Here is a 15,904-nt window from a genome sequence, read left to right on the forward strand (position 1 = left end):
TAATGTTTGCAGACGGACGTACAGGAAGGTCAGACAAGGTGAGACATTTAATCTTTCAGAGCACATTTCTATTTCATACGGAGAACCAGATCAGAAAAAGAGAGGAGAATGCACACAACTCTAACACATGTAAGCTTTTTGAATTAAACATACTGAGAAATGTCCTCACTCTCGGTTGGAAACAAACAGCGTAAGCTCATGTGTGTTCTTGGTCATCTCTCTCAGTTCTTGGTTGGAGTGTTCTGGTCTAAACAAGTAGGATTTGCATAAAATTCCATGTCATCATCTTTCACCTTGAAATCATCTGCGATTATAACTTTTACATTGTGAGCTTCAGACGTTGGTACTGCTGGCGAAGTCTGCAGACGAGTCCTCACAAAGTCCATTTTAAACAAATAGCGTGAGCTGACGTGCGAGTATGCGCCCACGCATATGTTATTATGTGACAGGATGTTTGTGCTACAGACAGTCGTGAGCGTGCCCAAATCCCCCAATCAAAGCTTTTCCGAATACGTATTCTGCCCGACTTTTTACTTTATGCAATCTGGGAACCATTCACACAAGCTCTCTCTACGGAGGCGCCATGATCTGAAAACACGACATAAACACAGACGTTACTGTTACAACCTCTGTGCGACAATAAGTCTTTTTTGCCGTTGTTTTAAAAAAGAAACATTGATGCAATTTGGAATTACTTATACTGTTATCCTTTTTGAGAGTGGGTTTTTGTTACTTTTCATAATGTAGACAGGGCGAGTGTATATCTAAAGTCTTTGGTGTTTAATTAGCCTCTAATTGATATCCTGTTATAAATCTGTACACTAGATGAGGTCAAATAAACCATGCATGAGTCGATAATCTACTGATTTAGTCGACTAAAACTTGACTAAGACTAAAACAAGTTGACTAAATATGATAAAAACTAAAAAAAAGTAACATTTGACACAGGACTAAGACTAAATTAAAAAATAGCTGACAAAATTAACACTACTGAGTTGCCAAGGACAACGGTTTCACAAACTTTACTGTTCTAATAATATGTTGCCTTTATTTTTATCATTACTATTATTGTTGTTAATAATTAATCTATTTGTTTATCAACAAAACAATAATAATAATACAAAAAACAATTAACAATAATACCAAATTTTCTCAACAGAGCTTTAATGTAATTTAGCATCTTCACAGGAAGGAGGAGCGAAAAAGGAAGTTCCCTTGGTACTTTTCTTGGTTACTTTTACCTGCATAAAAGCAGCTGGAAAATCCAATCACACACACACACACACACACACACACACACACACACACACACACACACACACACACACACACACACAAACAAACACACACACTTAAATACACAAAGAAACATAAACAGTTTAAGCAATCCATTATATAATATCAATGACCCTTAATGAGAAAACGTAACACCTCATATCAGCTGACCTCCATACCAATGCTTGTCTGTAGTATGTAACATGATCAGATGCAGGAGTGCAGTGAGACGTGAAAGGTGTCCCCTTTCAACCAAGATGTCATTGCTTTGACCAAACATCATCTATCTTTATTTCCAATAAAACACTGCTACAAAAAAGATCTCTAGGAATTAGTGACATGCCAAGAGGTTGTTTGAGAGATGCTTAAAGTTTGAGATTATTACTGTAGATATTTGGCCAAGAGACACAAACTGAAGCTGCCAAAAGACCATCAAAGCACAATGTTCTGCAATATTTCTCTGGAGGTACAGTACATAGTGAAGCCTGGAAGGGCTTCTTCAGCTACTAGGTTGAAACACTGACATCCACAAACCAATAAAACAAATTTATGATGCTTAACGCAGGCTTAAATTGTGTGAACACGGATTAAACTAGACAAGTGAGGCCAGTTTATTATAAACAACCAAGATTAAAACATTTTCCCCCAGTCTGGGACTATTTTAACTGCTTGCAACCAACCAGGTGGACAAGATCGCACTGTAAATGTTCTGAATCTCTGGTGTAAGTGCATGTCTTAAGTGTTCGTACGCTACTGTGTGTTCTAGATTGGCATCAGCAGGTCAAAGTCACAGGTGTTATTCTGCGTGGATGAATATCACTTTGCGCTTAAACCAGCCCGTCCCACCCCCAACAATATGGGTCAGTTTGCCCAGAGATGGAGGGAGGCAGAGACACTAAATAGAGGAGTAAAAATAGAGCAGCTCATTGTGTCTATCAGCTTTCCTCCACAAAGAGGTAGTGAGAGAGAAAGAAAAGGAGAGGGCAAGTGAATCAGAGATTACATTTGTGTGTGTGTGTGTGTGTGTGTGTGTGTGTGTGTGTGTGTGTGTGTGTGTGTGTGTGTGTGTGTGTGTGTGTGTGTGTGTGTGAGATAGACAGACAGAAGCTGCAGTGCTCCACGGGGGAAGAATGCTGCATTGACGTCAATAAAAGCCCAAGGTCTGAGGAGATGGATATAAAAACACCCCATAAGAACACCAAAAAAACAAAAACACACACACAGCACATCTCTGTTATCAATTGGAAAATATATCCATTTTATTAAAAAAAAGAAAATGTGTATATATATATATATATATATATATATATATATATATATATATATATATATATATATATATATATATTTATAGTATATATAATAATTTTATAAAATGGATATATTTTCCAATTGATAACACACACACATATATATATTTATATGTGTGTGTCAAATAAAAATTATTCTATATGATATTTAATATATATTTGCAATATAGATTTTCCATTCATTCTTAAATAATAAAATAAAAATGATGCAACCATTCAGATTAAAAAGTGTAGAAAAAAAAAATTCTAAATAATTTGGATATTGCTATTAACCATGACAACAACAATAACTATAATAATAAACAAAATTATTACTGTTAATGATTTAACAGTTTTATCTGTAATGAATTGCTTATGTTATGTATATTTATTTGTTTATGTTAAAAAGCAGAAACACATTTTAATTGTATTATTATATATATAACTACAAACAGATTAACTATTAACAAATAGATACTTTATAAAAAAAATAATAAATTATTACTGTTTAATTAATATTACTAATTATTAGTAGTGTATTACTAATTATTATTATTGTTATTATTAATAATAATAATAATAATAATAATAATAATAATGTGCATCTGCTTTTTGGCTTAATAAATAAACATTGTTAATAATTTTAAACTATGTGTTTATGCCAAATTTTATTTTGCCATAATACAGGAACAAAACTTGTTTGTGTAATTTATACAGGTTAACATAAAACAATGTGTAGGTGTACTATTACATAAAATCCTTTTTTTTCTCCTTTTTTTTTTAGTCCGTATGAGCTGTCTATGGCCTGAAGTACTAACAGACCAGACATTTAACTTATTGAGAGTTATGTTACAGTAGTATAGTAGGCCTGATTAATTAAAGAAAAAAGGGAGGGCAAAATGTGATGATGCAATCTGCCTACGCGCACTGTGATTGGCAGTCAGGTTCTGCCTGTGTTAACGTGAAAGGATTTAGGACACCAAACAACTCCCACCACAACAACACAACATAACAACTGCCACTTTTTTTTTCTCTCTCAGTCCGTCTCCCTCTTGCATTCTCTGCAGCTATTTTCAATGAAGGCTCTCTCTCAAGGTCACTCCACTCACGAGTGCAGACGCAGCTGGTTAGAAACGGACTGTTAATCACACACCAGTGCTGACTGGCGCAGAGGACAGGAAGATAGAGAATGCCAGTATGAGCAGGGGAAACAGATACAGGAAGAGAGATCTGCATTCCTTTTCCTTTATCTAAACTTACATAAATCATATTCAGACATGAAATTTATTCGAACACCAATCCATCTATAATATACTAGATCTTACGACCAACATGTAAAATAACAGACAAACTTATTGTAACCCAATTACACAACACTCTACAAAATAGTTACAACTGTAAGCTAAAACACGCATAACCCTACACACGATCAATGCATTTCACCTTTGGGATGTTGTGCCTGGCATTGCTGGTTGACCCAGGCGGAGGTTCTGTATTATTGACTAAGGTAATAACGCTCTTCAGGTTTAGCGTGACACAGGTTGGATTGGCTTTCTGTCACCCACTGAATAATTTAAGACTTTCTCTGGCATGACTGGAAAATTATTTACACGCTCGCAGAATCCATAAACAAGCTCATAATGGAGCATTGTGTGAACAGAGAGAGCTGGCAGACAGGAACGTCAACTCATCTGAGTTACTGAACACCTGTTTATTTATAACATTCTGAGATCCAGCAGAAATGTATCCCGTTTTGACATTATCTATGCATCATAATGCTTCTATTGACTATGGTGGTCTTGATCTCCAAGTTCAAGAGGAAATTTCAGGATAAGAGATGCTTCAAGCTATGCTGAGAGGAAATGAAAAAAGATTAACTGTGCAGAGGGAGGATGGGTGGTTTCCATGTCTCAGTAAGAGAAGAGTATTAAATGTTCTGCCTCTGGGGTAATCAGTTGTGATGTGTCCTCCTTATATTCCCTCTGACAGAGCAGAGATCTGACCAAACACACACATATAGAGCTCCGCGGTGCAGGATCAAAGTGACACAGCTGCTAAAAATTTGAAATATTGCCACTCATTACAGCTGGAGCATGTCATTTTTGACAGTTAATATATTTCCTCCTAACCCAGCTTAATATGCAGAGACAATTATAAGTAAGCCATTTGAGGGTTGATTTCCCTGGAAACTGTTAATATTGTGGCACTTTTATCATTGCTTAGTTTAATTCACATGTCATTTATACCACTTGGGTTAATCTGAATTTAATCTTCAGCATGTACCTGTCCTTTTCTGTTCACGCCGATGATTCCAGATGTGGCTTCGTGGGGTGCCGTCACAAAAATGGTCTCTCCACTGATTCTGTTCATGTAGATGCAGGTGCCCGTCTCCAGGTCATACAGATGAATGTAACCATATTTAGTGATGAGAAATACAACGTCCTGTTTGGAGCTGATCTGTGTGACAAGAAATTTGTTGGTGGTCAGTTCAAATCTGGATCTATTTACATTAGTCTTCAAAACATTGGAGCTGGTAAGATTTTTTGTTTTTGTTTGTTTAAAAGATTTCTCTTATGCTTAAAAGGCATTATCAATTATTATCAATGTTGAAAACAGTTGTGCTGCTTAATATGATATTTTTTCAGGATTCTTTGATGTAAATTAAGTTCAAAAGAGCAGCATTTATTTGAAAAAGATCGGACAGTAAAGGAGGGAGGAAGAAGCAAACTAATGTCTCTTTCACCGGAAAAATAGTCCAAGAATCCCCATACCTGCATGGCAACGGGGAAGTCATTCTGTGCTTCTGGAGGGAAGAACACATCCACAGCTTTCTTTGTGAATGGCTGGTTGCCGGTCGGTGGTGTCCCCACTTCAATAATGTGAAGCTGAACAATCAATTATTTTGTTAATTTCATGTTGTGAAGTAATACACACAAAATAATGCAAGTGAAAAATTAAACGATCATCAATAATTAGCTCTGGAGAATAATTTAAAAAAGATAAATGTTGATTAATAATATTATTAACATACCTCTGAAACTAAACTAGCAAGCAACATGACCTCTTCCTCAAAAACTGTAGTTAAAACCCAAAAATCGTTCCAGACCACTTCCTCTCTTATTTAGACAACTGTGTTTGGAATACTGGCAGCTTATGCCTCTTTGCTGAATAAAATGTTTCTAGTTAATGCAATTAAATGTGATTAAAACCATCTGGAAACACACCTTTCCTCCTGCCTGACCTCGCACAGCGAAACAGAAGAGAGTGGATTCTTCTGCATTTCCCTCCATTTTGAACTGGCCAAAGGCAGCAGCGTGACCCTCGATAGGCTGTGACACCTTCCTGTCAACGGAGTATAGCTGCATGGCACCAACAACTCTGTTTTGCTGTAACAAGAAACATAATACTTGAGAGATTTGAAAAAACACCCTTTGATTCAGTATCTAACATTTGAATGAAAGACAGTTAAAGACATAAGGAAATAAAAACTAAATGAACAGGAATGTAAATGAACAGGAAATCATGAAAGCAAGAAATGAACAAAACAATATCTCAACTTAAGCACATGCGTGTCTAGAACAAGAGCAATAGTGTGTATAATTCTAGGCCAAAAATCCAGAATGATTATTTAAAATGCTTATGACACCTGAGCAGAAATGCCAATGAGCAGCAGCCACTTCTGCTTGGCATCGGTGCGGTAGTTGATGATTTGACAGCCTGCCAGGCTGGAATGTCTGTCAAACACTTTGACCGGCTGAGAGTCTCCCTCCATGCTCCAATGATATACTGCATTATCCGTCACCAGGGCAAGACTGTTAAGAGAGATCCACTTCCAGAAAGTGACGTCATCAGTCATGGTGTGGGCTTTCACCTTACTCTTCATCTCGATGTTAAAGATCTGAAGGGTTTTGGCAGCTGGGAGGAATAAAGAGGAGAAACCATTTTACATTTACACACACAAAACAATTTAATTAGATCACAAAGACATCAGGGTAGAAATATTGTCAGTCATGGCTGGAAGTGCATCAGGCAAGCCCACCTTGACAGCTCATTCAGCAGTTAAGACAAATGAAGCAAAGCAATCAAAAAGCGAGTCTAGAGATAATTTTTGCAAGAAACAATTTAGACAACTGAAATTAAACACCAGAGACTGATTTCATCTTAGCACAAGGCTTACTGTACACTGTGACTTGCGAATAATGCGTGTTATGGGAAAGGAAAACTTGGCGGCAACTCACCTGAATAACTTCCAAACCAATATTTATAAAAACACTAATCTATGTGGTGAATTACTTCCTGCAGGTCCCAGTTAATCTGAACTTTGTGATTTGTAACAATTAAGAAAAGGATCGCAATATAAAGGTTTCTAAAGTCAACATGAAATGCACCCACTTTTACTTTCCCAACATGGTTTCAGAACCAGCTTTTGATGAGGCCATTTGACCAGGATGTGGAGGCTGAAAGTCAAGTTCACCCAAACGTTATAAATTTTCCCCCCAATTCGATCATTATTTGCCATTATTTTAGTAAACTTCACATTAACACAAATCAAGGTTAAATTCGCCAACGCCGATGGCCTCGTAAGCAGCGTGCTGATATGTATTACCATTGTGCTTCGGTTTAGACATCAGCAGAAATTTAAAGATGTTTCAGAGATAAAGCAAGTTATTGCATTTTATTTAGACACTTTGAAACGTTATTTATTTATTTTGTTTTTTAATAAATGTACATAAATTAATCACAAAAACAAGTGTTTTAAGAAGTTAAAATGTCAATTTTTGAGCTCATCTTGACTTCAAGACAGCTTGCTGGTCATTTTCTCTGTGCTGATATTACTTTAGTCCTTATGAAATGGAAGAAGTGACAGATTGTTTCTTCCATATAATGATACACATCTGAGAGACACGGATAATTGAAAAAGGGGAAAGAATGTAGGGCAGGGACAGGTTCTACTCGTCGGTTGTTGACTGTATTGTAAGATATGGCCGTGACACTTAAATATTGAGGAAGATCTGAATGCCAGCTTGAAAGGACGGGTTTAAGTGGTCTATGATTGGAAAAGTGCTGCATTTGTCAGAGATAAGTCCACAGTTTTCACAGAAAGACCGAGTTTGATCAAGGTTACAAAAAAAAAAAACATGCATGAATCATTCACACTAAGACCAATAACATGCATTTGGAACATAGATTGGGTGAATTTTCATTTCATGCTGACTTTAAATTCTTAGTAGAAGTAGTTTGAGATTGCAGGCTGTTGTGAAGCTGATTACGGCAGAGGTCAGAATTTAGTCTATATGCATCGACAGAAGCATTAATGACTATTTACAATGAATATGACACCTGATGACACCACGTTTCAGGCCTGTGTGGATAGATTCCCATACTACAACCTAACATTCATATCACATAAATGTGGGAGTCAGAGCACAGCAAAGTAAAAAAGGGATAGAAGGGATTTGAATCCTCATTCAAAACTCTCTCAACATAATATGAAAGAGTTAAAATCCTGCTTTTATGCATATAACTTAATATAGAGTGCCAGTCCAACCAAGCTTTAACTTAAGACCTTAATTAATTGGTTCATATCTGTTTATATGCAGTGTGAACAAAGGCCAAAAGCAGGACTGAGCAAGTCAAGATTACATCAGGTTAAAATATTGCTCAGGAAATGTGCTGGTTCATACAGGATATTGTGAACCCAAAATAAGCTAATAAAATGGTCTGTAGCCACAAACAAGCAATCGATTAAAAGCTAATCTAATTTTAAAATGCAACAGTGACCATTCTGGCTCTTCAATGCTCCTTTTTTCTCTATGGAAAAGGCAAAGCAAACTGGTTTGATGTTACAAATAAACTTTGTTCAATCAGAAAATTTGATTTATTATTCCTTGCCACCCAGGACTCCAGACGTTAAAAAAAAAAAAAAAAAAAAAATCAATTAAGGAGCTATTTACTCCTACAAGAAACAAAATTACGCGCCAAAATATTATTTTAAGTGCCAAAGAATAAATGTGTTTTATCTATTTTTTTTTAAACACTTTAACATTTCAGTCATACTGTAGGTCTCATCTTTTCTTGTCTTTATCAGCATTTTAATCCATCTTGTAGATGTCCTGGGAACTACGGAACAACTATAAACTTAAAAACTAAACAAACTAAACACCTTTTCCTACTTGAGAGATATACAGTCACAAAGAATTGTTTATTGCACAGAATCTGTGCCAATACCATTGACCATTTGAGTGTATATTTGCTCCTTCTCAATGCATCCTAAAAATTCTGCCACTTCTCAATGCATCCTATAAATGCTATCATATGTCTTTCTTCATTAGTAACATGCAGTTTACGGTGTTGAATTTTGTTTTTAGCTCCTTGCATTCTCTCTTATCATGTAGACAGGTTAAATATAAATAAGAATATTCCATATAGCACGTATATTCAGCAATATGCTCCTCTTTATAGTTATTTTTCTAGCTGACTAATGAGCTTATGGACACCGAACGGTTATTCTGAGGTTAATAAGTTCAAGTTCAAGTTCAAGTCTGCTTTATTGTCAATTTCCACATGTACAAGTACATACATACAGAGAATCGAAATTGCGTTACTCTCAGTCTCCGGTGCATACAGATAACATTAACATTAAAGCCTAAAAAAATAACTAGATCAAATATAAAATGTAGATACAATTATACAATAAGGGGATTTATAAAAAAAAAAAAAAAAAAAAAAAAAAAAAAAAAAAGACATATAAAAGACATATAATAACAATACAAGTTAAAAATAAAGTTAAATAAAGCAGCGCAAGGTAAATGACAGATATAGTGAAAATCAATGAAGTGAACCAACAGTGCAGTTAAAAGATTTTTTAGTGCAAAAAAATCACTTATTAAAAATATCTTAAGTCTGATTAAAGTGACAAGTGACAAGTGACCAAGAGCAGTTATTTAACTGACTGATGAGGTAGTTCCATGCCGAATGAGGTAGTGAGCGGTGAGTGAGCAGACCAATGCTGCACAAGTGACTCGTGCATGTCATCATATAATTAGTGTGTGTGTGTGGGGGGGGGGGGTTCATAGTTCAGTGGTGCCTGGGGAAGAAGAGGGGAGGGGGGGCAGCAGGTTCGGGAGGGAGTTCAGCTTCCTGACAGCCTGGTGGATGAAGCTGTCCTTCAGTCTGCTGGTCCTGGCCTGGAGACACCGCAGTCTCCTCCCTGATGGTAGCAGGCTGAAGAAGCTGTGTGACGGGTGAGTGGGATCACCTGTGATGCAGAGGGCTTTGCGGGTGAGACGTGTTCCATAAATGTCCTGGAGGGAGGGTAGAGAGACACCAATGATCTTCTCAGCTGCTCTCACTATGCGTTGTAGAGTCTTTCGGCAGGACGCGTTGCAGGCGCCATACCACACAGTGATGCAGCTCGTCAGGATGCTCTCGATGGTGCCTCTGTAGAATGTGTACATGATGGGGGGTGGGGCTCTGGCTCTCCTCAGTTTGCGGAGGAAGTAGAGACGCTGCTGTGATTTCTTGGCCAGTGCTGCAGTGTTGTCGGTCCAGGAGAGGTCCTCTGTGATGTGCACACCCAGGAACTTGGTGCTGCTCACTCTCTCCACAGTCGCACCGTTGATGGTCAGAGGAACGTGCTGAGTGTGTGCTCTCCTGAAGTCTACAACAATCTCCTTCGTCTTCTCCACGTTCAGAGAGAGATTGTTGTCACTGCACCACCCGGCCAGGCGGCTCACCTCGCTCCTGTAGTTTGTCTCATCTCTGTTGCTAATGAGACCCACCACAGTCGTGTCATCCGCAAACTTAATGAAGAGGTTGGAGCTGTGTGACGGTGTGCAGTCATGGGTCAGCAGAGTGAAGAGGAGGGGGCTCAGCACACATCCTTGGGGGGCCCCAGTGTTCAGTGTGATGGTGCTGGATGTGTTGCTGCCGACCCGTACTGCCTGAGGTCTTCCAGTCAGAAAGTCCAACAGCCAGTTGCACAGCGAAGTGTTGAGCCCCAGCTCGACCAGTTTGTGAATGAGCTGTTGAGGGATAATTGTGTTGAATGCTGAACTGAAGTCTATGAACAGCATTCTGACATAAGAGTCCTTTTTTTTTCCAGATGGGTGAGTGCTGAGTGGACGGCAGTGGAGATGGCATCATCGGTCGACCGGTTGGACCGATATGCAAACTGGAATGGGTCCAGGGAGGGGGGGAGGGCAGACTTGATGTGGTGCATGACTAGCCGTTCAAAGCACTTCATGAGGATGGGGGTAAGTGCAACAGGACGGTAGTCATTGAAGCAGGATGGAGATGGCTTCTTCGGGACTGGGATGATAGTGGTAGTTTTAAAGCATGTGGGAATAACAGCCTGACTCAGTGAGATGTTAAAAATGTCTGTGAAGACATCAGTGAGTTCTGCTGCACAGTCTTTCAGTACACGCCCAGGGATGTTGTCAGGACCCGGAGCTTTGCGGGCATTGATCCTGCTGAAGGATCTCCTCACACTGTCAGGGGTCAGAGTCATCACCTGGTCGCCGGGAGGAGGTGGAGTCTTCTGTGCAGTGGTGCTGTTTTGTTGCTCAAAGCGAGCGAAGAAGGTGTTTCAGCTCGTTCAGCAGAGAGATGTTGTTGTCACAGGTCCGTGGTGGGGGCTTGTAGTCCGTAATGGTCTGTATCCCCTGCCACAGGCTCCTAGTGTCTCTACTGTTACTGAATTGGTGAGCTATCCTCCTGGAGTGCTGTCTCTTAGCCTCTCTGATGCCGCGGGACAGGTTGGCCCTGGCTGTTCTCAGGCCCACCTCATCTCCAGCTCTGAAGGCAGCATTCCGTGTCTTCCGTGTGTTACGTGTCATTGTTTACATGCTTTACAATTTTTCTGCAGTTTGAACTGAACAAGCGATTGCATGAGACATTTCAGTAAGTTGTACTGTATATCTTATAATATACATACAGCACCTTTTAAAGTTTATTTCGTACTACTGCAATAAAGAGAAAGAACGATTTGTTCACGTGCTGCTTGAACTGAGGCGCTAAAGCAATCTCTCATGCCGCATTAACGAGTGCCAAAAGGGTATTTCTTGTTTGAATTTTGTTATGAATTTGGCAGAATTTTAAAGCTGATGCATTGTTTATTTTTCATTAAAAGGTAACAGAGCACAAAGCTTACTGGACAGCAAGTGCGCTACAAATAATATGAAGTTCACGCAGTAACAAAACACGGCATATAGACTAAAGATTTTGATAACAAGAAGCCATATTAGGTCGATTAGTTACGATATTGTTAATGTCCACACAGCTGACAGCTTTACCTGTTGCAGTTTGTTCAAGTTGTGCAAGAAATAGACGCTGCTTTTCTGCACTTTTACTTCGCACGTCTCTGTCATTTTCAATCTCTCTCATGCTGCCACAACTGGAGCTGCTTTTTCATTAGAAGGTGTGCTGTCAGTGCTCGTGTTCGGCAGTGATGAGGACTGTTTTTCCACTAAAACTTTGATGTGCATCATCTCAGTTTATTACGTCAACATAAATGATGTGAACGCAAAAAAAATCATGAAAAAAGGCATTACATGCAAGTTTTTAAATCATAACATGTAAATTTGAAAAAAAGTGGTGAACTCAGCAAAAACTTCACTTGCAAATTAATATTTTGGTCGCAAATGTGACTCTTTTATGCACAGTCTGGAGCCCTGCCACCCATTAACGTTGTTTAACATAGCAACTACAATTAATAATAAGCTAATAATTGAAACGATTACTATAAAATAGCCTTCTGTACAGCATGACAAATCTAGACTCAACTCTACACAGGCACTGAGCTTATTGTAAAAGCATATTAATTCCAACACCAACTGATACAGTGTTAGTCACAGAGTTGCTACCTAAACACAAGCTGCATAGTGATAAAAAAAAAAAAAAAACCTAATGGACTATGAACTACCACAAGAACCATAAATCTATGAGGCTACCTTTACCCAGGTTCATTCACATGGACTTAAAATTAATATGGAGATGCTTGATGTTAAGATTACATTGTGACGGTGGGGAAAAGGACTCAATGTGGTAAGCATTTAAAATGATAACAATTAAAATTAAACAAAGAGAAAAGCAAATGTATGCCCAACAATATTTCAAACCCCAGAAAGAGGGGTTCACATCAACATGATGTGAACATTCAATTATGAATTTTGTGAAAGTTAAATCCTGTTTAGCCAAAGTGGGTTAATTATGTGTTACATTGTTGGCTAAACAATCTTTATCTATGTAAACAATATTAGAGAGATGCCAGGACATGTTTGCTTTACATTGCCTATTATTGCTTGAATTTGCATGGGGCCTAAGTCCGAACCTTGAGGCACACCTCTCCTATATTTACAACAGCAATACTGCTGATTTTTAAACTGCCGTTGTTCTCATAACCCATTCACTAGAAACAAGATCAGAAAATATTTAGATTTTTTAGTTTCATGCTCATGTCATAAATATCTAAATAATTATTTGCCAAACAGACAGGAACAATCTGTATGTGTAGCCTAAAGTATTATTTATTAAATATTCTGGCTTGAAGTGGAGGCTCTAGAAACACCTACACAAGGTTAAGCATTGAGGCCAAACAACTCTACATAATGTTCATTTTAGAAACAGGATTATAACTTTCACAAATCATTGTACCAAAATGTTAACTCACCGTCTGCATACACATGAGAAAGCAGCAACAAAAAAGGAAACAAAACAAAAAGACAAAGCAATTATGGCTGCATAACAGAAAATACAAAACACATATCATGTTACTGTAAGCTAAGATGTAGCCTAAAATGAGGATAATGCAAAAAAAACATTTGCTACAGAAATTGGTCTAGTATAATTTAAACTAAAAAGGAACTCTGTGTGAATGAATGAAGCTAAGAAAACAACACACAATTTCTAGTTTAAACAACAATGGATTGGATCAGCCCTATAATTCAGTTGAGCTAAAAATTCAGTAGTCATTGCAATTAGGTTAATATGAGTATCTCTGGAACTAATAATTTATATATACTACCTTTAAGTGCGATGACTTTGCTCGCAGGGTTCATGATGGCGCTATCTGCAGAAATGGGCCTGCGGATGGGGGTGTTTGGGTCCGCCATGTCGATGATCACCACTTGTGCCTGTTCTCCAACCTTCTCCCGGATACAGATGAACTTATCAGACTCCATCGTCAGGGTGCTGAACCCGATGTTGGCTGGGTTGATCCCCAAATTTTGAAGCTAGGAAAAAAAAACAAAAAAATTTATTTGTTTTAATTTTAATCAATGTATTATATACCAATATAATTTAAATCTTCATAAATCTTAAAACTTCACAAAGGGGGAATGCTTCCTAAATAATATCAGGTTTCTCTTTGACCCTGTGAACCTTTCTAAGAATTGATCTTAAGAAAAATCAATGACAACGTGTTCCACACTACAGATCAAGATGGATCTGAGGCATAATTTACAAGGCACACAACCAGACCAAACAGTAAAAGCAAAGAACTTTGTTCCAATGTAAAGATGTTTTTGTCATCACAAAATTTATGCAGTAGCAGTGTCTCTTACAATAAGATTAGCATTTCAATAACAGTAATTAAAAAAAAAAAAAAAAAAGCCACAGAACCAGCAAAACCTCTCTTTCCCCACCCCAGTGAGCCAAGCACATGACTATGCAGTCTGAAAAGGCCTTGAAGGAATTTATCTCAGGGACACACAAAGAACAGATACAAAAAAGACTTCATTTTTAAACAAGACTGCGTACTGAGAACTTTGTTCCAGAATCACAGACGATTAGCAATCATAAATATGTATCTAACTATTTAGACATTTTTGGTCAATACTGGTTTCAAAGTCTTTTCAATAAACACAATTCAATTAAAATGTTAAAAGTGCTGTTTTTTCCCAGTAATTTCCACAGAACATTAATGAACTGGCTCAAAAGGCCTAAATTACAAGATATGCACAAAAAAAGAATGGTGGTAATTTGTACAGACTAGGGCTGGGCGATATGTCAAAAATATCTTATCGATAATCGCCTTTAAAAATATCACGATATCCGATAGTATCGTCTACCCCACCTCTACCACACCCTGCCCCCGCCGAGACGACATTGCCGACATGCACCATAAACACACACCATGTTCATTTTGGTCTTAATTATTGCCACAAAGTTTGGTTTTACTTTTCTTAGTTTGTGCTTAAACTAACAGAAAACATTAGCTTTGCTGTTATTTTGGTGTTGCTAATAATTTCCACTCTGTTCTTATCAAAATTGTGTTTGAAATGAATTTCGTTTTGTGAGAACTGTTGAAGAAAAATAATAGAACCCAATTTTAAGTTCATCATAGTTCATCATTGTGAAGTTGAACATTCTGGCGGTGATTGTAAGAATGTAAGCTGCAGATCAAAATAGAATAGGCCTATACCCTAAATAAGTATAAATTATATTGGAACGCATCTCCAAAATAATCGCATACACAGATGCACGTTGCCATTACAGTAGTCACCGCCGAACAACAGGCAAATAAAATATAAACTGAGGTTACAAAAGTGATTCAGTCAAGATAAGTTCTTTTCTTTTGTCTTTAATTAACATTAATGACTGGCAACAACGGCTGCTGGATCCAATACACCCTTGTTTTGTTTCTCAACTCTTTATGTTCACTTAAGACATAACTGATTGTATTTATGGGATATTTTGATATAATTCTGTGTGTATTTGTCCATTCGAATGTTTAAGAATGTGAGAACGAGAGCTCAGTCCAGTGTTCGTGTATATAAGAGGCAATTTTTGTGCGTGCGCTTTGTGTGTGTGTGCAGCACAGAAAACAACGCATGAGTGCAAAAGTGAGTTCTATTTTGTCTTCTTGTAGTTGAATCTTCTGAAATCAAAATTAATGTGCATACAGAAATCAAGAAGCAGAATCGAATTGTAATTTTATAACAAGTAGGCTAATTTGATTCCTGAACTTACATATCAGATCTGATTTCCGAAATTGAAATAACTTTTCATTCCCAACCCTCCTACTAAATTATTTCATTCTTGCATGTAAAAAGACCTGTATGGTGACAATGGGGCTATGTAAAAAAAAAAAAAAATAAATAAATTACTAGGTTTATCATTTGTCATTTTTCCCCCGATAATGTCGATAATCGTCTGTTACCTGATTGCTGACATCGACATCACGATACTTATGAGACATCGTTGATTTGCAATAATATCGTCATATCGCCCAGCCCTAGTACAGACAAATATTGTACAAATGCTAAAATAAATACTTGTTAATTGGTTTACTCTAAATTATCTTACCATATATAATATCTTACATATACCATATACTGTAT

At 37.5% G+C, this 15,904-nt stretch overlaps 1 pseudogene; it reads right to left on the reverse strand.

Annotated features, from left to right (window-relative positions):
• The window catches only part of LOC109082499, a 39,283-nt pseudogene that overhangs the window by 15,223 nt on the left and 8,156 nt on the right, over positions 1-15,904 (reverse strand).

Source organism: Cyprinus carpio, chromosome A10 (genome assembly GCF_018340385.1).
Source record: "Cyprinus carpio isolate SPL01 chromosome A10, ASM1834038v1, whole genome shotgun sequence".
In the NCBI taxonomy this organism is placed as follows: domain Eukaryota; kingdom Metazoa; phylum Chordata; class Actinopteri; order Cypriniformes; family Cyprinidae; genus Cyprinus; species Cyprinus carpio.